Genomic DNA, 25633 nt, shown 5'->3' on the forward strand with positions numbered 1-25633 from the left:
AGTGAGTGGTAAGCTGGAGGGCCCATGGCATTTGAGGAAACTTCAGAAAAAATGGAAAATTCCCTGTCCTTATTGTCAGCTTTTAGGCTTCCTGAAGGAGGTGTTACCCACTTCATGCTTTTTCTTCAGTAATGGGTAGAGCAGCACTCTGTATTCTGCACAGATGGGGGAGTATATTGGTCTGTGGGAGAAGGAACAATTCAGTAAAAAAGCGTCTAAAACCACTATGCAAAGCTGTTACAATTACAATAGCCTTCTTTAGGAGAAACATTAACTTTCTCAAAGAAGCACTGCTGAGCTAGCTGTTTATGCATCACAGGTGCATCACATCGTGGTCATCCTCATTAGCTTCGTTACAAAGACAGGGAAATTTGAGCATGAATTGGAAACTTTTAAGGAATCTTAGTCAAGGCTACTTGTTTTGTGTGGTGGAGAGAACAGCTGTGCATGCAGTAGCCTAGAGCGAAAACTCAGCAGTCTGCCTGCGGTAGTCTCACAACCAAGAATGGTTTTAATTATCACAAGAGTGGGTTCTGATACTTCTCTCTTATGTTTGAAAACTTAATGTCCCTGTGCCAGGGAGGAATGGGGATCTATAGGAATGATTTCAGAGGGAAAGAGGTTTGGTGTAGGTGGTGCTCCATCTTCTGTCTGAGTTTTCTGCTCATGGATGTGCACATCAACAGCTGAGTTGCAGCAGTTTGTGCTGGGCCAGTATCCGTGGATTATAGGTAGCTTCCTGAGGGCCTCTCTCTGCACTGAGCTCAAACAGCACTCAGATATTCAGATTCAAATGCCCCTCATGAAACACCTATGTAAATTCGGCTCCCTGGTTTGTAGATAGAATTGCCCTGTATCCTCAATAATACTACGGCAAAAGTAGAGGGCTAGACATGTTAAGGAAATTTCCCCAATATACACCTTCATCATTGTCAGTGTGGCTATCAGTGGTTTGAACACAAACATGCGATTAAGAAAGCTCTGAACGTTGTTGCTSTCTTTGACATTGATGTTCTTCATCTCTTTGACCAAATCAGTCAACTGTCTACCTTTAAACAGTCTTCTCGAACAGGTTTTTGCCAGTGCTGGCCTCTGAATGGCATAAGGACCAGAAAATGAATCTAGTGACAAGTAAATGCTGGTGACACCTTTTATTTAAATGCTTGCTTGATGTTTTAGAAATTATTTATTAAAGTTTGTGTGAGAAATCTATAGACACAGAATGGAGAGGGTAATTTCAAAAATATTGCAAAAATCTACTCATGAAGAATTCTTTTTCCGTCCCCATTGAGGTCAGCAGATACTGTGTGTGTTCCTGAATATCTTATCTTGTCCGGCACAGAATCAACAGAWACATAATAACGAGCAGTATTTTGGACCTCAGTAATGAATTTGTCTGGCAAAACAAACTTCTGTATTCTAATATGTTTTTTATTAGAAGACCTCACACWCTCACTCCAGCTGTTTCTGTGGAAACAGATGATTTGCATTTGGAATGGCTTTTTCTCAAGCCTATTTAATTTTAAACTGTATATAGTAATCTGTTTAGCTGATAGCAGCTATCTTTGAAATCTGGCTGGGATTCATGGTTTTTGACACACAACAAGGAGTCAAAGTCTCAGTTTTTAAATGCTCTTTCAGACTGGGCTGTCTCAAAATATTGAACATGTTAGGCTGGAAACTTGTTTATACTGCAAGAAATGTTCAAAAGCTGTRATTGTAAAGATGCACATGGGCAGCTACAACAGCTGTAGCTAATTCACTCTTGTTTTCCAGGGACTAACAAAAGCAGCAATAGCTTAATGATGAAAGTAACCAAAAGTGATAAATGTCAGCAGATTTAGCTCTTACATCATAAGCCACAGGGACCAAGTGAGAGGATGTCTGAAGGCTGACTGACACTTGGTAGAACCACATAGCCCTGTAGGATGTCACTATAATTTACTGTTAGAATTTGTCAATATTTCTGTCTCCCTAGAACATGTTTCCTAGCAGAAAATTTTCAGACAAGTCTTACTGAAATAATTTTTTCTAGATGTTCCCTGATGGCACAGGTCATAATATCCTCAAGTTTGAATCTAGGTGGACCCATCATTGCTTTAATTTATTCTCACTTCCCGTTTCACCCAGATTTAAATTCCATAAATTAAGTCTGGTTGATGCTTATCTTTCATTCTTGATATTGTGCTTTGCTGATGTATAGTTTACAAAAGAGATTAACAAGTGGAACAGAGATGAATGGTTATGATAATGGAGAGTTTATCTTAAAAGAGATTAAAAGAAGTTGGTTTGGTTAACCTGAGAGGGGGAAAAAGATAAAAAACACAAAGGACTGAGAAGGATATGTTTATGTTTGAGAGTTAATAACAAGCAGTGACATAAATTCAAAGAACTATGAACTGTAAGTAAATACATCTAAAYTGGAAATTAGGATTAGGGAAGGATTCCAATGATAAGAGAAGCAAAATTCTTGAACAAGCCCCCAAACAGAATCATGGAGATGAGGAGCTTGAAATAGTTTAATGCAAGTGATTAAATCATGGCGTCATAGTGTGTGATTTGTTTGAGGGGAGATTTCTGGATAGGATAACTATGGATAGGATCTTGAAATTAAATTATATCAAGACACAGTATATAATTTGTTTGGCTCCCCAAAAATGAGATGAAAGAAGAYGATGGTGAGTTTGCTTTGCTTTGTTATAGTATTTAATTACTTCACTACATACTTCCTGGGGTCTACTTTTGCCTATAGGGAGTGGGAAGAAACATTTTCTTCCTTGATGTCTAACTTTGCTTTTGGGAGACAGAAAATTGATTGATTTCCAAAATATCAGAGATTAGTTACAGCCAGAAAAGGTCCCCTGGGCAGTTTTTGGTATATCAGTGACAACCAGAAACTTTTCAATGCTGTCTTAGTGGTATCTTACTTACACGCTCTTGGTTAAACTGATCAATCATGTTGAAGCTGGAAAAAACTTCACTCTAACCAGACTSACAAGAGCATTGGGATTCTTTGCTTTCCTAATGCCCAGGGCATGACCTGCTTTCTGAGAATCTCTGTGATTTGCAGTTCACAAGCACCATGGCACTGCAGAGACCTGGAAAACTGGTGGCCACCCCACTCTCTCCTTGTGGTACTCTGTGGTGGGCTTTAGGTTTGTTATGGGGGCAGATACAGTCTGTGCAGTATGATGGGCACAGCTTGGGAAGGGTTTGTAGGGACCTCTCTCTCGACTTACTGGTCATTGCATGGGAACCTATGACTCTGGGGATGGGTCTCAGGGTCTCTGATGGTCTCCTTCTGTTCTGATGTCCCAAGCTGATCATCTGCATGARCTCATTCAAGATGAGTGCATTCAGGATCAGGAGTCAGACAAGTATCGTGAAGGTGTAGAGAGATGAAGAATTAAATCATACACAGATCCTGTAAAGACTTTAACTAGAATTTTGTACAGAAAAAGGTCTTGTCTGCTTTTCCATTTCCAGTAAAGTGGGATCTTGACCAGATGTGTGCAGAAGTAAGAATTACCTGAAGGAAACTTGATTTCCTGAGAAGGGAATGGATTCTTTTAATCGTTTTTTTTCTCCTCTCTCTTTTCACAGTTTCCTTCAGAAATCACAGTGATATCATTTTCTCCTTGTCATTAAAAAAACATTATCCTCTCTTTGATGGGTTTAATCAAAGCAAGCAAGTAGTAGTGGAGTGATTAGCTTTCTGCCATTCCAGTTTTTCTTGTACAAGAACACTCTCATTAGGTTCCTCTTTCTTTTCAGCTGACTGTGACATTAAATTCGCAGGAAGCGAATACTTTCACTTTTCTTCTGCATCCTAGATATAGGTGACAAAAATATAGCAAAACAGAGTACATAACTAATTTGCTGGGTCCAATGACCTTTCTCTCATATGAGAGAACCTCAAAGCCCTTGACATGTGTTCAGCATAAGATAGGCATCCCCAGAATTACAATTTAGGAGGATGAGTTGCCACCTTTGCTCCATTAACTACATGGGGAACAAAAAGGGTTTGTTCCTGAAAGGTGAGATATCTGGTTGGATGAGTTTGGACAACTGCCTGTCTTCATCAGTTCCCTGTCTGTAAAGCCAGCGCAGTAATAAAGTGTATAATGTGTGTTCTACCTGTGCAGAGTATAAGCTATTSAGTTTATATAACATGCCACTTCTTGTGGAGCATTAGGTTGGATCAAATGTGACTCCAGTGGCATTATCTCCATGAAAATAATCTGGTCCTTCCTGTAGTGTCAGAGCACAGATCTTCTTTATTTCAAATTTCAGAGTATTGATGAGTGGCCATTGGATTCCTTTTTTTTTTTTTTTTTTTTTTTTTTTTTTTTTTTTTTTTTNTTTTTTTAAGTAGGTCCGTATACACTCCTAGGCTCTAATGAACCTTGAAACTCAAAAATAAAGAAATCTAACAGCATATTTTACAGTGGTCTGTAGTTGTGAAAAACTCACACTGGTTTAACAATTAAAAAAAAATCAGTTATAATTAACACTTATTTTAAACGTAGCCAGCATGACATTTTCAATTAAATAAATCTCATGAGACAGAATGTGTTATATTGAATTAACACCCTTACAGACTATGTGCTTTTTAAAGCAAGTACATAAATTAACAATATTTCACAGGAGCAAATCCTGCCTTTCTTGAATGCATATTCTGAAACCTTGGCTTACAAGTTTTTCTAAGGTAATTGATGATTTTTTTATTTTTATTTTTGTCTGGGAAGGACTGAGTTTCATATTCCTTGACAAGGAATGGAGAAGCCCTCAGTCGTTTCAGTGGGGTCATCTAACTTCTGTGGAGATATTTGCATGCTCTTACTTTTCCCGTGTCCATTGCCTCTGTTGTATGTGTCCTCCAAGGGTCAAGTTTTGTCATTGCCAGGTAAGAGGGTCATGGGTGGCTTGTGAATTTGTGCTGAACAGAATGAGAATCAGATCAGTTAATCTGATTRCCGTTATCTGTTTTTACTGTATGTTGGGGTACCTGGGCATATGAGGGTGGATATGACACATAGACTCATGAGACAGGGGAGGAATGGCTGAAAAGCCAGAAAAAAAGCATTTGTAGTTACTATGGGAACATAACTCTCACTCTTGGGCCTTCTGCCTACCAACAGAAAGTTTCCTTCTGAGATCTTTTATAGATCTGATCTTTTCCTGCTAGCATAAAGCAGCAGTGATTTCATTCACAGTATGCAACCATTTAGCCAACACCAATAAAAACATTTTCTATAATCCTTCTATTGCTGTTGTTAATCTGTACCATATGTGGCCTGAATGATGCTGATTTTAAGAAGGGGCAAGTAGGGAGGGAGGTTATGCTCAGGGAGCATAACCAATCAGGTAAAAAAAAACCCTCAAATGATGCAAGGGAATGTCAAGTATGTGGCACTGGCCTTTTCTGGTAGTTTATGTGTTGTTCTTCTATTTCTTTTATAAAGCATTTGGAATTTTATGGGTTAAATATACCAGAAAAGGGGGGGGGGGGGAAATCTGTCATTGTTTTATTATTTCCTTCGTTACCAAAGAAACTAGAACCAGCACTTTACTCTGGGAGATTTCTGTTAGACTTTCTTAGACATTCTCTGTCATCTTTTCTTCTTTTGATGTTAATCACAAGCAGCTAGAACTGGAAGATAATGAAGAATTAAAAGATTAGAGATATGGAAAGTTTACACATTAAAAACAAAGTCAAAGAGTAAAGAAACTACAATCATTGAGACAATGAGAGTGAGGAATATAATTCCTCTTCAGCTAGAGAGATAGGAAAAATATCTACACAGGAAAAGATGGTGCTGCTTACCTCTGGAGGGACAAAAATAAAGTAGCCAACCTGTACTGAAGAGTTTAGAAATTAAACTGAACTACTCTGGACAGACCTCAGTGATTTTCTCCACATTCTCCTGAAGAGTAAGTGTTTGCTTAGAAGAAAGAGAGGCAAAAAGATCCCCAAGCAAGTGGCAGATAGACACAGTACCCAAAGGTACTAACAGCTCCCACTGCTAAAATCTTGGGTGCTGGTTTCCCATTAACTGCTTACTTGAAGGATCAGACTTTGCAAAAGAATGAGTTGTCCCTCCCTGCAGTTGTGCTAAACTCAACAGATCTAAATGCAGATGAATAGATGAACCTGGAGGAGAAGAAAGAATTTCACAGTGACCCCTTCAGATGTAGACTACTAGAGAACAACTCAGGTGCTTACATATTARTTTCTACTAATATTTTTGAAGCCCTAAGGTATCCCACGTTCTTTCTACCATCTCCTGTGTTCTGTGTCATAGCTGCTAGCCCTCTACATGTCCCAGATACCTCAGAGAATCCACAGTAGTGCCAGATGCCTGCATAAGGAGGCATTCAAGGACCTAAAGCATTTGGTGAAGTGAATCCCATTATGGAAGCATAACAAATTGGTCATTTGTCGTTATGGGAAAGGCACTTACATGGTCCCAGAGATTCACCTGCTCTGAACATGGGATATTAATACCTTTTTTTCCGTAGAGTGAACTCAGTAAGTAAGCAGAGAAAGTCCTACAGAGCCTTGGTTTCAGGCTTGTTGTTAATATATTGGATCTATTACACTGAAKTGGCAATAAATCTCATCCAATCAACCTTGAAAATGTGAATCTCTTTCTAACTACTGTTATTTCTAGGAAAAACAAAACAGGCAAAAAAAGATCAAGGAGAATTTAGTTCTTTTTGAYGGAGGGACAAGCAAGTGGTATTTGTGTTGTTGAATCATGAAGCTGCAGATTGCAATGACCATTTTGATCATATCTGCTCTCCTGGTTTAAAAAAACAGGAGTTTCTGTAGTGAAGAAAATTATGTCTCTCCTCTGTGTAAGAGGATACTTTTGAACCTGATAACTTCTGCAAAAAAATGTGTGGAATAAACTTTAAAAGACATTTACTCACTGTTACCRGTATTTCCAATCATGTCTTCTACTTGGCAGTTTTCCACTTCATAAACAAACAAGTCTTTCYGAAAGTATTCCTACTGAACAACACCGACTTTTCTTTCATTTTCACTACATATAATGCAGTGACCTTATTGTGAAAGTTTGTGCACTGTGTTCCATYAGCAATCATCCGTACCACCCAGACTATCCAATAACTTCTGTTGTTGCTGCTGTTGAATGACATTTTTAATCTCAATTTCAAGACAGAAATAATATTTTGGAAGCCTCTTGAGTATATAAAGGATTGCTAGTACAAGTGTCAGAGAAAATGGACTTAACCAGCAGAAATTATTTGCAGAGGTCTGTCAGTCTATAAAATAATGGAAATTTTATTGCAGTAGTCAATTAAATTTAGGAAGTACAAAGCTGGCTTGACAATAATATTTAAAATTTGATGCTCCTAGAAAGATTTGAGCATTCGAGAGATTTCATTAACCTTCTATGTTTCTTTCATTTAGTAAGTTGTGCTCTTACCACTGTTTTAATGAACGTTTATTTTGAAGTCCTCTTGATTATGCAGGATTTCTGAGTATTATAAATCTTTCTAAACTGAATTATTGCCAGTCTCACCTGAGAATTGCCAAATATAATCAAATACTTCCCAAGAGGCTATCAATCAGTACTATAGCCATTTGTCTTCAAAGAAGAATATCTCGCAAATAAAGAATAAAAAACTAGAGAAAACACCACCAACCTTCCAGAAAAACTAAGACATGACCTCAGAACATCCAGAGGGGTCAACACATATTTCAGATACCATGCAACCATGGTGGTGATGTATCAATAGCACATTTGCAGAGGTAAGTAATTGGATGGTAACAGGATGACATATTAAGACTTATCAGTATCTGACTGTCATTTCCCAATGAGTATAGACTGGACATGTATAGACCCAATCAGCAGATGTTCTTCCACAGAGATCCTAGTCAGCACACTAATTAAATTGTGTGCTTTGAAACTGTGTGCGTGCACATGCGTACCTGCTTGTATGTGTGTGTAAGCGTGTGCATGTTCTCCACAATCCTCTGAAATTGCCATTAGCAGCTCTGCTAACCACTGGGTGGAGAACTGCATGTGTCAAATGCCTTTCAAACAACTTCTGTTTAGGAGAATGAGTTTTAGTTTTGTTATTATTTCTTAATCATATAAGTATGGCAGGAAYATACATCTCATTTTAGAAAGAGAATTTTTACAGTGAGTGATTCTCCAAGATCTTCATTTTAAGTCATGATAGGACCCTAATGAGATCAGAAATACCTAAGCAGAGTCACACTTCTGAAAATCAAGGTTGGCTTGGTTYCTATTTTCCGCTTTTTGGCATGTTTGGATAACCATCCCTTAGAAGCCTAAAGCCTCTTGACCTTTAATCAAAATGCCTTGCCGAACAAAGCTGTTCAAGGGTCCCATCCACATTTAGATCAACAAATAGATGACAAAGAAGATCCATTGCTTAGATCCATGTTGCCTAGCTTAGCTATTTGGCCGGAAGAAGTTGTCCTCCTCATGAGGCAGTTGTGGCCCCTGAGTGATCTATGCAGAGTGGGAAGCATCTTTGATGGCCTCTGGAAGGAAAGTTGACTCTAGGGCTGATTCTGCTCGCATGTTTCTGTCCAGTGGCTTTCCAGGGCCCTTACCTACCTCATACCTGCACAGGCCACTTTGGAACTCATTATAGGTTATTTTAAAGGTGCAAGTTAATTCCAAGTCAGGCAAACCAAAGCCTGACCATTTCTGAGGAACTACTCTGAATGACATTTTAAAAAAATACTTCCAAATCCATGATTCTTATTTTTTTTCCCACCAATAATAGTATGGAAAGATTATCCAGAGAAATGTAATGTGCAGGTTTTTCAACTTARGTAGTGTATCTTTCTCATCCTGCTTACAGACTCCAGAGTTCWTCAGTGGTTCTATATACTTCACTGTTCTAAGCATATTTTTTGGAATCAAAAGGACCCATATTCTGCAGAGAATGATTTTTTTTTTCCTCACAATGGACATTCTCTTCAGGGGAAAACCAGCTGTTGCTGAAAGAAGGAATAATTAAGACGCAGAGATGTAAGTATTGAAAATGCACAAAATAGACTTTTTAATATGAAATTCCATAGCAGATAAACACTTGCAGAGCCATAATTACTTACATTTCTGTGTAAGACAAAAATGGAAGAGACATAATGACTTCTAGGGTTTTTCAGTAGCAGTTCCTAAAAATAATAGAGGAGTCATAAACACGACCTACCAACAGCCTTCTTTGTCTGTCTGACAACTTGCAAACTCCCAAGGGAGTTCTGATGATGCTGTGCCCCGAGCTGCTGATCATCATCCTGTTTTGAATCAGATCAGCTCATTAAAAAGGGTCTGTAATCCAGGGAGCCTCCAAAAAATGTGAGATACGACCATTAATCTTGACAGAAATATGAWTTTTACGTCTAAATTGTTATGATGATGCCAACAAGAGCTCCTTCTATATAAAATAGGGAATCAAGGCAGGGAGAAGTRGGTTTGTGTGTGTGTGTGTGAGAGAGAGAGAAGAATAACATATTTGTTGGAAAAGGTACTTTCAGGACGACGGAGAATATTCAGGCATTAAAATCAATTTGTGCAGATAATTCTGACCATAAAATCCATATTAAAAAAAAATTTCAACATATTTTGGTGGAAACAATCTGACTTTTTATTTTGAAACAGTATTTTATTTCGAAATGTAGCTTGGATTTGTTTTTTTCAAGTATTAAGATGAAACTAAAAAAATAAATATGCTGAATTTGTGCACAATTCGTTGCTTGGGGGGATTTTTGTTTAAAAGAAAAAAATAAAAAATATTTCATTTTGAAGCAGTGATAAATTATTTTTTTCTCAGCTGAAAAATCAACCTCTTACTCTTGTAGATTGTGTTCCATGCTGAGGAATGTCATGTGCTTTCAACTCTGATTATACTTTTGTGGAAGGTGGTATACATCCAGACTAATTCAACAGAAGGCAAGTCTAATGCTGTTAGTGGAGTATTCCTGATTCACAACAGTTTATAGAGAGAGAAGAGTCACATTTCTTTTTTGTTTATTTGTTTTTAATACAGACAATTTAGGTAAAATTCACAGTTGTTATCATGGCTAAAAATGTGAGGGAAACTGCAGGCTATTAGAGCTGGATGTGTAACTGTATCTTGAGCTAAAGACTGATAATAAATTTTGAAAGGCTATTTAGATRTTATAGAATTAAACAGAATTTGTGTGTCAATCACCTACTGTTTTCTAGGTCCTGATGAAGCAGACTCCTATTTTTGCTCAAGGGTGCAGAGAGAGGAACRGATAATATGTCAGTGATTAATGAAAAGGTCTTGATAATGAATAATTTACTATTCTTGGAGATGTTTATGAAAACTGAGTCTCACCAAGGGTATAACTCTACAGCAGCTGAAGTGAATTTGAAAATACRCTGGTGTAAGTGGTTTCAAAATTTGGCCCAGAGCAATGAAAACTTTCTTTCTGGATGACAGCTTGTTTAAACATAGTTAAAGGCTGTCATTTTTGCTTGTACTAAATATAACTGAGCTAAACAGCAAGGTGCACTCAATGTGATGACAGAGAGATGGACAAAACAACACCTACATCATCAGAAAGGTGAAATGTGCTTAAAAATTCACAAGTCCACACTAAAGACTTGCAAAAATACCGAGTGATTTTGGAGGCCTTGCTTACTGAGTACTTCACTTGCATTTTAATGGTATTTTTCAGGAAAAGTAGGCCCTTAAAGATCAGGCTTCTTCAAATTGGGTTATGCTGGAATTCCAATTGGGCACCAAAAATTGTCATGTGCTTTTGAAAGCTCTGAACATGAACGTAGGTGCATCAAGCAGAGACTACCCAATAGGACAGATATATTCCACCACTGCTAGCTATTGCTGTTGTTTCCACCCAGAAATGGGAGGCTGGAGGTCTGTGGTGACAAAATAAATGGGGAGGTGGTGATAGAGAAAGTGAGAAGAAGCCCAAATATCTTCTAGACTTACAGGTAAGTGCTTTTAGCAGAAGTTGAACACCAGGAATCAGTTCAGTGTAATGGGCCACCGGTGTTGAACAAGACAGTTCTCCACTGCTTCTCACTCAGGTCTCAGTCTATATAAACGCTTCAGGGAACTGTATTCCAGCAACAAGTGTTAGTAATGCTTCTCCATGATCTGATCACAATAAAATGATGATGGGAAGCATTCAGCAAAGACCCTGCTRTTACTTAARTTGCTKCTTTTGCTCTTCAAGGCAGGTTAAACAGTAGTGCTACTCCACTCCAACTGCCCCCTAAAGGAATGTGATCAGCTGGCTTTTTCATAATCATTCCTCCTTTTCCTTTGTGGTAACTATGCTTTGAACCACCTGCTCTCTGTATCATGTGCATCCAATCCCTCCCTGTTCACACAGAGCTCAGTGGCTCTGTTCAGCTCGGAGAAGAGGATGCTGAGAGAGGATCTTATCAATRTCTACAAATATCTGAAGGGAGGGTGCCAAGCAGATCGGGCCAGACTCTTTTCAGTGGTGCCAAACAACAGAACAAGAGGCAATGGGCACAACCTGAAACACAGGAAGTTCCRCCTGAACGTGGGGGAAAACTTCTTTACTGTGAGAGTGACAGCGCATTGGAATMGTTTGCCCAGAAAGGTTATGGAGTCTCCTTCTCTGAAGATCTTCAAAGCCTRCCTGGATGTGATCCTATGCAATATGTTTTAGGCAATTGTACTTGAGCAGAAGGTTTGGACTAGATGATCTCCAGAGGTCCCTTTCAACCTCAACCAATCTGAGTGATTTTGTAATGCAGATTATACACAACCTGCCTCACTGCTTCTCATCRGCTTCTGCACTGCAATTAGTTCTTCTCTTTGCTGAACAGTTCTCATCCCTTTGACTTAAGAGATCCAGTGGTCCTGCTTTTTCCTAAGATCACTTCCTGTGTATGACTGTGTGGAGACTTGGAGGTGAGGGAGATGGATGAAGGGCACTGTGTAAGCTGGCAGCTCTAAGGCTTTTCTGTTTTTGTGTATACATACATACTGTCTAAAGCTAGGTATGTAACAAGCATTACTTAAAAGGATGGCTTGGAATCACTGAATCACAGAATGAGTAAGGTTGGATGGGACCTCTGGAGATCAGCTAGTCCAACCTCCCTGCTCAAGCAGGGTCACCTACAGCATGGTAGACAGGGTTGCATTCAGGCGGACCTTGAAGATCTCCAGAGAAGGAGACTCCACAACCTCTCTGGGCAACCTGTGCCAGGGCTCCGTCACTCTCACAGGGAAGAAATTCCCCATCACCTCCAGGCAGAACTTCCTGTGCTTCCATTTCTGCCCATTGCCTCTTGTCCTGTCACACGGGACAACTGAAAAGAGTTTGTCCCCATCCCCTTGACACCCTCCCTTCAGGTACTTGTACACATTGATAAGATCCCCCCTCAGTCTTCTCTCCCCCAGGCTGAAGAGGCCCAGCTCTCGCAGCCGTTCCTCATAGGGCAGGTGCTCCAGCCCTCTGATCATCTTTGTAGCCCTGCGCTGGACTCTCTCCAGTAGCTCCATGTCTCTCTCTCTCATAGTGAGGAGCCCAGAACTGGACACAGGACTCGAGATGAGRCCTCCCCRGGGCTGAGGAGAGGGGCAGGATCACCTCCCTCCGCCTGCTGGCCACACTCTTCCCAGTGCACCCCAGCAGACCATTGGCCTTCCTGGCCACAAGGGCCCATTGCTGGCTCATGGTCAACTTGTCATCCACCAGCACTCCCAGGTCCTTCTCTGCAGAGGTGCTTGGAATCCCACTATAACGTACAAATTGTCCAATTCATGCCTCATAATCTRCATATGTCAATATTCACTCACAGAATTTTACAGTGTCTTTCCCATTTCTCTAAATGAGAGTACTGTAATATAATCCTGAAATATTGAAAATTATAAATTTCTCTAATAAAAAAAGTTTAAAAAAATCTCCAGACAGTTTTTTTAATATCATATAAAACATTGTAAATCCCTACCAATAAACTGCATTTCCTTACTGTTCTGGAATTATACCTATTCAGAAATGCTTTACCTTCAGTCTTTTAGATTATGTTTCCTTCCAGCTGTAAGATCTTTAAACTAGAAACTGTCAAATCTGCTTCACTTCCCCCTTGTAGTAATTAAAATTCAAGGCATGACCTTAGAGGGTTCTGAAAATTGCTTTCTAACTTCATCTTTAAACCAGCATTCTGCTTTTTGAATCTTCTGGGGCAATATGTAGAACAATATGACTGTTCAARGAGTATGAATAATATGGGTGTTACTTCCATGCTCTTCTAAGCCAAAGAGGAGGTTTTGCTTTTTAATACAGAAGAATCCAATCTGTCACAACTATAATAACTGCAAGAGGGAGCGGGGGAAGCTTCCCTGTAGTGTAAGTAAAAGACAGCCTTATCTTCTGTCTCACACAGCAAGAAAACTGTTGTCTAGTCACTGAGTTGGTCTTCAGTCARGAAAGAGCAGATGTTAGGTCTGAAATTAAGAGAACTGTTTCATCGCAGATGAATAGCGGCATCTGCTCTAAGTGGAAAAGCCTGAGAGATCAGTAACAACAACACAAAAAAAAYGAAAACATCTCCATCTCTCTTTTTTTCACCTCTGCGTAAAGTGACACAAGCTCTGAACAATCTTAGGCAGCTGACCAGCAGTTTCGACACAGTTAGACGCAATGTGACTATTGGACTAGCTTCGATGAAAAATCCAGGTATCATATGGTTGGGGGCTAGAAATTCTGCCTAAGATGCTGTGGGATCCATAACAGCACTTGTAAACATTAGCTCCCTGTGTCGTTCCAGGAATGGCCTGGGTATCTCAGGAAAAGACGACAAGAGGAGTTAAACCAAGCCCAGAACTGCAGAGATGCTCTGGCAGGGGACATTAATGCCAAGGGATAAATTAAACTCTGATTAGTGCTTACCAAGATAATTAGTGATTTATTTTTACTCTAGTTCTGCAATGTAAAATTGCAGATAGAAATACAGACTGTGGATACAAATTCTTCWCAGCAAAGATAAGAACCTAGGCATTTCGTTTCCCAGGTTGGTACCCTAATCACTGTCAGTTTTAGCCAAAAAAACACAGCTGGTCTCRTCACAAAGTAACCGAGAGCTCTGGAATATCAGCACTCACCTGGACTCTGGCAAATGAACCTTGCAGAATGATGAAGGAATTGAATAGTGATATTTCAGTTTTCTGGTTATTGCATTTCATACATGAATGTCACACAAAAGGTATGTAAGCCGACTATCACCCTTTTGGCTATGCTTAGGGGGAAAAAACRTTGCTGTAATTTTATTCTAGGAGAGGCTAAAGTTTTATTTCTCTATCAAGACTGCACTAAACATGCTTTTTAGATGAAGTCTCTGAGGGAGATTTATGCATATCTATATCTAGTTTACAGATTTCAGAAGTTATATGTTTAGACAAAGCAGGCTTGGACACATGTAGAAATAGATAATTGCAAATACTAGAGGAAATCTGAAGTCAGACAGAGACAAGTGAGATCATGCCTCCAAGGCTGGGGAGCTGCTAGGTAGGAAGGCTGAAGACAGCTTTCAGACAGGGGGCTTACAGTCTGTGTAATTCCCCTTTTGGATCCTAAGCTAGCAAAGAGAATTCCTTCATGAARAAACGTGAACCTGACCATCGCTGAGACGGGTGGATCATGTATTCTTATAAATAACAAGAATATACAGAGTCATACCTGTAGAACATGGAAATAAAGCAAGAGAGTGGAATAAAAGCCCTTTTGGATCAATGTGTGAGGTGGTCTGTTCCAAGCCAACTTAATTACAGAGTTTTTTTTTTGCAAGAAATAAAAGTATTGAAAAGACAGTACCCAAGGATAATGAAGAAATTCAGTTTCCTATATGTCTTTAGGATACATTACAGCAGGATAATCACCTATCAAGTTTTTGAAATGTACCAAAACTTTTTTTTTCCCCTCGGGAGTTGGAGATGTCAGCTAGAAGAATGACTATTTCAGCTTTCATTGCAGCTAATTAGGAGGAACTGACTGAGAATCAAAAGATAAATGATAATTTGTGAGAAAATGACTGTGAAGATTAGCATTCATTATGTAAAGGAATGAGTGAGCAGGATCAGCAGAGTAAGGCTAGAAAGGGCCTCTTTCACCTTCTMGGGGAGGTAGTAGGATCTCTTGTGAAGATAGTCCAATTCAAAGCTATGCAGATCATCTTTTATATATYGTATTGTGCACTGAGAAGAAAACATCCCTAATGCAAAGAACAGGTAGCAAGCAAATCATAGTAAGAGCTGGTTGTGGCTAAATAAGGAGCCTTACATGATTTGAAAATAATAGCATTAAAAAAAAGATGTATAAAAGGTAGAAATAAGACCAGATGACCAGATGACTAAGAATGAATATAAAGGAATAGTACATTGTGAGAAGGAAAAGAACTCAATGTCTAAGACATAAAATATGTTATTCCTAGCAAAGGAGAAAAATCTGTGTAAATACTTTTGAAGCAAGAGTGAAAACAAAGGAAAACAAATGTCCATTAGCAAACAAGAAACGAAAGTCTAGCAAATTGCCAGTGACACACAAAAGGCTGAAATAGTCTTTGCTTTCTTTGTAGTCCTCATCACAATGGTTACATATGACCCAAAAGTCAGAATGAGGTTCACCTAGGATGGAGAGATTTAATGAAGAAATAGAAAAAAAAGTATTTAAATAATATTTAAGGAAGACTGATATAAGCAACTCAGCAATCCAGGTGAAACTCATTTTTCAGTACTTAAGGGAATATCTAGGTAGTCACCAAAGTACTTTTTGATATGTTTGGTACCACATGAAGGATAGATAAAGAAAGGCAAACATCTGATCCATCTTTGAAAAAAGGGAGAAGGGTCTCACAGAGAAGTTCAGGCTAGTCAACCTCACTTGCACTATCGGAATGAAACTCTAACACATTACTATATCAAAAGCATTAATAATAAGAATGCGATAAGAATCACCCATGCTGGAAATTTCAAAACAAGCCAAATCAAATCGTTATAACTTGTTTCTGTGGGAGGCAAAGGATGGGGAGAGGCTTACATATGGTCTGGATAATTGCAGACAAATTTTTAAAGTGAAATTTCAAGGTTTTGCCACTATTGCAAGTTATATTCTTATAAACAAGCCAGACAAAAAATAATTAAGGTAAAGTCATTGTAGAGTGGATGCACAAGGATTTAGTGAAAAGCACTTGTGGAGAATTTCACAGGGAGATCACAGCAAACTGAAAGGATACTTTACCCTATGTGATTCTGCATATGGCATTTTTATTAATGACTGCTGGAATCAAGCATGCAGTCATGGAATATTGGGACGACCCCACAGTGAAATGAAGGTTAAYCTGAGCATGATACCTACCTGGCTTCTACATAGCAGAGAAGTCTAGGGGATTACAGCGGATCACAGATTTTGCTTAGCAGTGCTATACTGGTGCAGAAAGGGCAAGCACATTTCTAGGTTGCGTTAATAGCAGTTCTAAATGAAAAAGCAAACAAGAGAATGTCTTGACTCAGTGGTTATGAGGCTCCAACTACAGTACTAGGAAAAACTCAGTGAAGGAAAGGAAATGTAAAAAAWACATGACTTTTGAGGAAAGGTGAGTAGACCTGAGTCTGTTAGTTAAGCAAAGGGAAAGCCCCAAACCGTGGAGGTGGCTGGACCATCAGGAGGCAATCTATCTTTCCCACTTTGCCTAAGGCGGAAGACATCTGTCCATCTATTCTTTGGATATTTAAATGGATAAAGATACCACTTCTTTCCCAAGACATCTATTCTAGATTTCCATTATTTTTAACATCACATTCTCTCTTAGCTTTTCTGTCTTTAAGTTAAACTCTATTTTTCCCCTCTTCTCTTGTATTGTTTTCTAAATCTTTTATCATTCCTTTACTCTTCTTTGAATCCTCTGCAACTGCAATCTTTCTCTAAGAGTTAACTCTTTTAAAAGAATTACCAGCTTTCTTTAACACTTTTCTGTAGATTGGCCTCCCATAARCCCTAATCTGTCAATTCTCTAAAGKATATTGAAGTTTGCTTTCTTAYAGTCTATTGTTTTATTGCCTTTTGTTACTCCTTCCTTGTAGCCTAAGGATTGTGAATGCTGCAATTTCATGGACTCTTCTTATCTTTTCATTCTTAAATCATTATTCGTTATTTGTTAGAAGTAAATTTGGAGAGMCTCTCATTATTTGTTCTTTGCAATTTCTCTATTAATAAAAAACAAAACTTCCTGTTGYATTCCAAGGACTGGATGGACTGCTTTCCTTTCCAAGAAGGAAAGGACCTTCACTCACTGTGTAATGGAGTGGGAGTTTTTTTATTTTATTTTATTATTTTGTTTTGTTGTTGTTGTTGTTTTTAATTCTACCCCAAACCCTGATTTCTGGAAAATTTTTCCAGTTTCTTGTAAGGAGTTTCATCTGCCTGGATTTCATGGTTTGATGTCCCATACTAGATTTCTTCTTATGACAGCTACAATGTTCTCCTTCTTTATATATTACTCAGAGATTTTCAGCTCTCTATACTTCTATTCTGGACCTCTGACAATAAAAAAGAGGTGATTTGTCAAACAACAGGCAGCTAAGATGTAGAAATCTTTGCTACAATCTTTAGCTTGGGTGAGAATAACCATGTACAAACAAATATCTCCATTTCCTTTGGTTTCTAAGCTATCAGTCAGAGCACCACTTTATTATATTTGCCCTTTTAATATCTACACTGCCTAACCCTCTTTTTAAACCCTTCAGGTTTTAAGAGGTCAGAAGTTCTCTTGCTTTCTTTCTATCTTTCTTTCTTGTGAGACATACTTCATTCTTATTCAAAGGTTAACAGATAATCACCTGGGGCTTGAAGAAGCAGAAGCTTCAATGATCTTCCATCATGGATATAAGGAGGACATTGATAAATTATTTTCTGATTCAATGAGGGAGGACAAGAAATATTTGGATCTTTTTTCACCAAGAGAAACTTACTTTAAATATTAGGAAAAACTTCCAGCTAAAAGGTAGATGAAACATAGGGATGGATGTTGTGGAATCTTCTTCACTAATCAATTTTAAAAGYGAGTTAGATAAGTATCTGTCGGAAGTCATCCAGGTCTAATTGAAAGGTAAACATCGTTGAGATATATCAGTTCCTGGACATCATTCCAAAGAGYTGTAAATATAGACATAATTAATGGCTTTGTATCATGCCATGTCCAAATAGYATATAGCCTACCTAGAAACAGAAACCTTCCCTCTTCAGCATAAAAAATACTGAAAAGAAAACCACTTTAACATTCAAAAGAAATTTCCCTACTGTGATAAAGAGATTTCATAAAGGGTAATACAGAAAATGAGAAATGTCAATACACCTCATAAAATGTTCTTTAGAGTACTCACAAGATTATGATTGAGTTTTAGCTCCTTATATAAACAGTACCTTCAGCAGAAGGCAGCAGTCTGCACAGAAAAGCTAAGTAAAAGAACATTCTGCTGTTATTAATAACACCGGAGGGCAAGATCAGTGCTGTATCTGAATATAGAATACAAACCTCTCCAAGTTTTTGCTTAAAAAATATAGGTTGAAAAAGTGTTTCTTTGAAATTCTTTACTCAGAATTTCCATACTAGGAGAAAAAATGTTCTAAGTGAGCCCTGAAAGAAGGTGTTAAAAAAACTCTTTGTGACCATATGGCAAAGCTAGGAATAGAGCCTAGCAACTCTCCCACAGGAACAGGTAGCAACTACACACCAATGTACTACATGAGGATTAGCAAATGACTTCTCTGGTTACATGATGCATTTCTGTTTCCAGAATTTATATAGTAAGCATGCTGCCATTCTCACCAAAATGTTTGAAACTGGATGTAAAGTCAGACTGAAGAGTAAACGATTTGTCTTCTTTTCAGGTTCTGGACTCAAAGCAACTTTTCCATTAAAGGAGTAAGACTCTGTTAATTTATTTAATCTGACCAAAAATTGGCCTATTTTCCACAACCATTTTTCCCGRAGCCTTTTGATGCAGTCCACGGACAGAAGGGGTCTACGGAACATGACCAAAAATCACTGAGTTCTCAGTAGATGTATATTAGGCTGGAAACCATCTTTTTTTAGTAACATCTATCAATCTCTCTGTACTTTTATTTGCTCTCCAACAAAATGATGCTCCCCACTCTGCTTTTAGCAGCCACTGGGGATGTGGGATGAAGGTCATCATGTGCGGAACGGTTACGGGTACTAGACAGAAACCATACTTTCAGTCAGTGTTCGTTCTTGCAGCTCTACTAAATCTATGTCAATTTGTCTGCCCCTGMCACACGGTCCCTCATAGCTACTGTCTTTCACTCTCTTGTTGCTTGTTCATTTTTTGACAATTTGACCTTCTCCCTGTACTAATGTACTGATGTACTAATGTATAGGGAAATGAATGAAGTAACAAGAAATACCAAAGAAACAAAAAGATTAAAATGTCTGCTGTGAGAGACCTTGATGCAGGGGTGTGTGCTTGCAAAGCGGTGCTTATAATGATTCTATTAACACAAGCTGGTACCTGGAATATCAGCACTGACTTCAGCAGCATTAATCTAATTTTACTCCAATTTTCCAAAAGGCAGAAYTGAGCGCATACTACTATAGGAATGAATCCCATTATCAGGAAGCCAGTCACTAATAGGACCCTTAGGGATAGATGATGTTAAAAGCATTAGTTATAATTGCATGAAAATAACATATTTTGTTGTTACTTAGCTAGGGATCCTTTGGGGAATATTAAATGAGAGAAACTCAGTCTCATTGCTTAAAACTTGCAAGGTATTTAAAAGGCTGATCACATGATTAAGGATGAATACGYTGGGCTCTCAATGTACATCTATTTTCCTATCTAGCCTTTTTCTTTTCAGAGCCAAGATTTAAATGCATCTTGTTGATTACATGGAATAATGTGTCCACTAAATTGAATGTTAATGTTTTCTGTGCTTACTAGAAAGAAATCGTACCAGACTCCTGTCTCATTTTCTCCAGACACATCTGGGAAATGGCACGATTTGTAGAGTTGTACTCAGGAGATGATAAAGAAAACCTTTGGTTTAAGTTRGAGTGGACAAAATGAATGAAGTGATTGATTAATATCAAAACAAGTAAGTTTATTTTAAAGAAATGAACAAATGTCATTTAAAATGACTTTCTTCTCGAGAAGATGAACAGTAACAGCCAAAGACAAAGTGAGACCACTGTGACCTAAGAGTAACAGGTTCTTCCAGGTAAGAATGTATCAGTTAATAGCCATGTATATGAATACATATAYRTATATATACATATATGTATACACAACACTGAGGATGCATTTACTTTCTAATCCCTTAGCATAGACTTCTACCTGCTGGACAAACATGTGCAAACTTGCATTACAACTTGTGGTAAACACGACTACTTTAGAAGATAATTGCTATAGTCACGTATCTTGCATTGGTCTTCTGTGGGGAATATGGGACTGATAAAGCATAAAGATCTCTGATGAATTGTGGAAGTTCTCCAGAGCACCAAGGACATCTCATATTCAAGCCCATCTGGTCACTTTGTGTGTATGAAGCAGGTCAGAGCAAACTTCTGGGAAAAACACTTTTTAAAGAGTCTAAGTAGCATCTTGAATAAAACTCAATATCTGCCAAATTCTGGTAAATCTGGTGTTTATTTCCTGTTCACAGGCCAGCTCTGAGTAGACTGTGATCTTGAATGTCTGMATTGCTTGAAATGCAAGCTATTTATGCAGAAACAATAAATATTTTCATTTGTGAATTCAGACTGTGACTTACATTAATGAATGAAATGGCTTCTCAGCTCTTTTCAGCTATTTCTTCATTGGAATCTGATATATGAAATAAAATAGGTATTTGTGTCATGCCAGTAGAGGGGCATCCAGGATTCTTTCAGATTCCAGGCTTAGTTATGTTGAACTTGAGACCTCATCATTTGCCAAATATAAGAATTTATTAGAGCTAAGTGATTCTACACATACGACAGATGCTGGACAGCACTAGCAAATTAACACCAAACAATCTACAAGTATAACAAAGCTAAAAAATGTAGTAATGCTACAAATAGAACAGAACTAAAAATAGAACATACGTATCAGAACCCTATGGTTAAGCCATGGGTGCACAGTACAATGACCATTCTTGCCCTTTCCTTGTCCACCTTTTTGGTATAGTTTTCAATAGATTGTTCTAGTCACACTCAGGGTGCACCAGGATGATTCAGGTTCTCCCTGGCAGCTGGCATCAGGGGCATGCCCACTGMTAGGTGGGCTGTCAGGTCCACAGGCYGGTTAATGATGAATCCAAGTCCACACTAAGAAATGTGGCTTGCTTTCTTTCATCTTTCCCAGGCTTAGTTCATGATGCAGTTGGTCAATGCCAGACCACAGTTACACAACAGAACAGATGGCCTCAGCTGATAACAGTATGGGGACCAACAGGATGGTCAGCAGGATGGTCAGGAAATAACAGTACACGTGTAAAACAGATAACAGTAGAGATGTTCAACAAACAAACCAGTGMAARGTTTCACAGTACCTAGATGTTTGTGGTGTGAGCCTGCGAGGTCACTTCCCTTTGCTGACTAGACTTTCTCCGCACTTACGGGGTTGTTGGAGGGCTACAGCAATCCCACAATGGGGTGGCTCCAACCGTGGTGCAACCGCGGTTCATTATCTTTTAAAGAGCATCTCAGAGCAAACCCATCTCCTATGACCTCACCATCCTGASTCCCATGCTTGCCTATGCAGTACCCATCAAAACTACAGATCCTTTTTACATATTTCCATTAATAGCATTTTCAGTAAACAGCAGAGAGTTTTTGTTTCAAAGCRCACATAATTTTAACTCTTCTTCCTCTCTTTTCCTTTCTCTCTCAGTAGAAAACAACTGCACTGATACTTCATGAGAATTTCATTCTGCATTTTTTCACTGCTGATATTTTATTTACTTTTATATATATATGTGTGTGTGTGTGTGTGTGTGTGTGTGTGTGTATATGTGTATATGTATGTATATATAAAATATCTTGCCTGGATTCAATAGTTTTAAACAAACTGTACCTGTTAGCCTCATTGGAAATACAGATTCCAGTCTATTTCAAACCAAACTATCTGATGATAAACCGAGTACTAGCTGAAAATACTTATTACCTCTTTCCTAATGTAGTTCATCTYGTCACTGTCATAGTTCATTTGAAGTGATTTGATGCAACGTAATAGAATGTGAATATTTCAAAGTGAGGTCAAGAATATCTTCAGAAATGGGGTGCAAATGTGTATAGAAAGAGATCCTTATAGTGAACTCTAGTAATTAATACAGTCCTCATAAAGTGTCACAGCAGGTCTTATTAGTGAAATTAGATGGTACCAGTTTGGATAAGAYGGAGTTTGTGTGATTTGATGAATGAAGCAAAAGGACATTGAATTGCATTTTGCAGATTTTCCCAAATAAAAGATGCTACAAACAAAAAAGACAACAAGAAATTCCTGAAAGAGTGATGAAATCAATAAAATCAGTTTTAATAAATGCAGGCTAGGACATATGGGAAACTATAGTCTTAAAGCAAGAAGGAGAAGGTTAGAAAGGAGCTACCGATGAGGYACAGAGGGTTCCCAGAGCTAAGTGGATAAGCTTAGTTAAAAAGCCTCAGAACATTTACAGTTACAAAGTGACAGAAATAGTGCTGTCAGAAACCAATGCTTGCAGTCACATGCAACTGATACAAGCTTATTTTGTGTGAAAGAGACTATTCTGAGCCACAGAATAGTGGCTTAATATCCATGAGGGAACCAAGGTGGTGGTGCAAAATGTTCCTGATGGCTTTTACTGGAAGATCACATTTCTGTTCTCATCCAAAAGAACAGCATGCAAAATAATAATAATAATAATAATATAAAAAAAAMCCCAGCTGATTCCCTTTACTGTCACCCCCCTCTTATTAAGAAATTACTACTTTTTTTTTTCCTTTGAGTCCAGGAAATTATTAAACGGACATTAAATACATTATGAAAGTTTAATTTGCGTGGCTCCCAGTCTCAGACAGACACTCTCTGCCCAGCATTTCCCTTCCCTGAGCCTCTGCACTCCCAGCAAAAGCACTTTATTTATTTATTTATTTGAGAACCTCTCTCTGCGTTTTTGTATTGCAAGCGTTATTATATCCTCGGGCTTCACGTCTCTCACAGCAGCACAGACAGGCTGTGATGTACCACATTTAAGATTCAGGCATCAGTGAACTGGTGCCTACATGGGGAATGATCAGCTTGTCCTGTTTGTTTTCAAGTCACTTAATGAAAGCTAAAAGATTTTGGAGCTAGATAGCAGTTACCACATATACTGCTGGCACCTGTCAATTTAACTGTTACCCTATTAACATCATCTCAAAACCATTGGATTTCATTATTTTAGATGCTGGAGTGACTCCCCTTTTCTCTCCTTTTTTTGGCAACGATTGATTTAACAAAATTGTTAGCTGAAATTTAAAGTTAGTTCTGGACCTGAAGAAACCTAGTCGAAATGACATTTAAAGGAAGCAGATGCATTCCTCTCTTTGTCTGTAGGTTTTCCTCTCAATTTTATTCCCTTTCGGGTATGGAAGCCAGTGCACAAGCGCAGCATTTTTATGAAGYAGGCTATTTACTAATACGTTTCACAGAAGCAAAAAACAAAGAAATAAAGAAGCAAGCATTCCTTCTGGGGCAAGCTTTCAATGAAGTGATTCTGATCTGAACAGTGTCCATCTCAATCTCCATTTTTCTGCAAATATTTAAGGGCAGAGTAAAAGAAACAAAACAAAACAAACAAAAGAAGCTCCCARAGAAACAAAACAAAACAGAGAGCAAGGAACTGCGGTGAAGCTAATGAAACTCGATGTATCTGATCCCTGCAGTATGCATAGGATGAGGATGTGGCCAGCTTCATTTTATTACAGATTGAAGCTAGATTCTGTCATTTTCATCTGTTCTGATGTCTATCAGAAATCATAGCAAGGAGATTATTGAATCTTGGGCTAATCTCTTAAGGGAAGTTATAAAAGCTCAGCTGGCACAACAAAAAAACAAGTAGAATTTAAAGTCTCTTGTATTAGCAAAATGGTTAGATAACTTGATTCRGTAGCTATTTATCCTGTCTAATATCTATCATTAACATTTTTCTCTATATTTTGTTCTCTATATATTTCAATATATATTATTCTCTATAATATATATATAATTCTCTATATTTTGTTCGTATTATTAATATTACATTTGCAGTTAGACGCAAACTATTGTATTAAGAAGGGTTTGATCTCATCTAACTTAATATGTCTCTAGAAGGAGAATCTAGTGGGAATCTTTGCCTCTCATAGATGTCTAGGCTCCCCTTACAGTAAACAAAGAAGTAGGAAGTGGATTTAATGGAGTTTCAGGTGTGTTTCGTCTCACCAAAAGTAGGTAGTACTTGCTTTATGATAAGAAAAATGTGCCCTGCACTTTTCTGTTTAATTTGACAAGCCATTACTATGGACCGTAGGGAGAGGCTTGGAGTGACGTAGTCAAATATATTTCGGATTGAGTAATTGCATGCACACCTAGTCCAAAGAAGCTCCTCTCTCCAATCACTTTTGAAACCGCATCTTCCAAAAGATGTTCATAGTGAGTATGCTCTCTCCACGGTAAGATGACCCTCGTGCTCTTTTTTGACCAGAAGCACACCTGTCCCGAGTCTGGAATGCCCTTCAGCGGAAGGCCCTTTTCTCAGCCGCGCGTGCGGCGCTGGCGAGCTTTGTGGGACTCCTGCACGGAGCCTCTGGATGCCGCTGGCTCATGTCAGCCGCCTCCATGTGACACGGGCTGAGATCTCTCAGGGTATCAGACACATCTGCACGCGGCTGGTAGATATAACACTGGATCTGTCTTTCTGGAGGCTGTGCAGGGTGCCCATTTCAAGAGGTGTGAGACAGCTATGTTTAGGCGTAAAAATGTACATCCATTCTTCACTGAGACAGCACACTTGGACCTTATCCTAACATGGATTCATCCCCTAGGAAAATGTCATCTTCTCGTGGTCAGCTGTAAGTTTCAAATATATCTTTTGCAATGTCTTTGAGTGGATGAACAACTGCTTCATGTGTAGTTAGTACTTGTTTGAAATATTTATCCTCAGAGCAGCATAAAAAAGAGATTTAAATACTGCTTATTTTATAAAATTTATTTTGGTAGAAGAGTGTTAGAGATGCACTCCAGCACTTCAGAAGTCACATCTGTGCCTATCTAGGGTAGCTATAAARGCAGCAGTTTGTTTCAGTTCTCCAAACTGTGTCTTATCCAAATAAAAAGGCAGGATTAAAGTAATATTTTGTAGTGGCAAAGTTTTGTAAGTGACCTTCTGTATCTAGGAAAAGCGTAACTGATCTTCTTTATGTTATCCTTCAAAGCTAAAATGCAAATAACTCAGAGAAAATAAACCAACAAAATATTGTTGCAGAAATCAGTAAATTTGTGCTTCAGATTGTTCCTCTCAATCTAGGTAGCTAAGGACCAAAGAGAGCTTGATTTCACTTTAGTAAGTTGCAGTATTCACCTACCCACTACAAAATATCTATTT

Source organism: Rhea americana, unplaced genomic scaffold, assembly GCF_003343005.1.
Source record: "Rhea americana isolate MKP2758 unplaced genomic scaffold, rheAme1 scaffold_0, whole genome shotgun sequence".
Classification (NCBI taxonomy): domain Eukaryota; kingdom Metazoa; phylum Chordata; class Aves; order Rheiformes; family Rheidae; genus Rhea; species Rhea americana.